Genomic DNA, 769 nt, shown 5'->3' on the forward strand with positions numbered 1-769 from the left:
TTATTATTGAAAGCATTTTAAAATATACCAAAAACATTACTAATGATGCTTTGAGTAAATAATATAGTAGTAATAGAAGTAGTAGTAAAAAAAAAAAAAAAATTAGTAGTAGTAGTAGTAGTAGTAGTAGTAGTAGTAGTAGTAGTAGTAGTAGTAGTAGTAGTAGTAGTAGTAGTAGTAGTAGTAGTAGTAGTAGTAGTAGTAGTAGTAATCATAGTAGTAGTAGTAGTAGTAGTAGTAGTAGTAGTAGTAGTAGTAGTGGTAATAGTAATATAGTAGTAGTAGTAGTAGTAACCACAGTAGTAGTAGTAATCATAGTAGCAGCAGCTCCTCCTCCTCCCCATCATTACCCACCAACAAACAACAACAGGCGCCACCACCACACCTTATCTCCCCTTATCATCGTTCTCCCGTCAGCAGTCAGGATGGCCGAGCGGTCCAAGGCGCTGCGTTCAGGTCGCAGTCCGGTCTTCCGGGCGTGGGTTCGAATCCCACTCCTGACAAGTTTTTACCGAGCCCGCGAATGATTACAGCGAGATGGTATGAAGTAATGACTGGCCCTGAGCATACCTTAGACTGCTTGGCCATTGACTTGAAAGGAGAAAGCACTGATAAAGATAATAATAGTAGGGTTAGTTGGGCTATATATGTCAACTGATTGATTGATATTTTATTGTTGCAGACACCTTATATTTTTTACTCACATTCTGCTAAGATTTCTAGAGGAGAGGATGGTTGAAGGAGAAGGGAAAGAAATTTAATATATGAA

At 38.5% G+C, this 769-nt stretch overlaps 1 non-coding gene across 1 annotated transcript; it reads left to right on the top strand.

Moving 5' to 3' along the window:
* Window positions 1–419: 419 nt before the first annotated feature.
* On the top strand, window positions 420–503 carry Trnal-cag (transfer RNA leucine (anticodon CAG)). The gene has a single exon. It is a non-coding gene; the product is annotated as a tRNA-Leu (tRNA).
* The last annotated feature ends 266 nt before the right edge of the window (window positions 504–769 follow it).

The sequence above is a fragment of the Eriocheir sinensis genome, chromosome 17 (genome assembly GCF_024679095.1).
Source record: "Eriocheir sinensis breed Jianghai 21 chromosome 17, ASM2467909v1, whole genome shotgun sequence".
NCBI lineage: Eukaryota > Metazoa > Arthropoda > Malacostraca > Decapoda > Varunidae > Eriocheir > Eriocheir sinensis.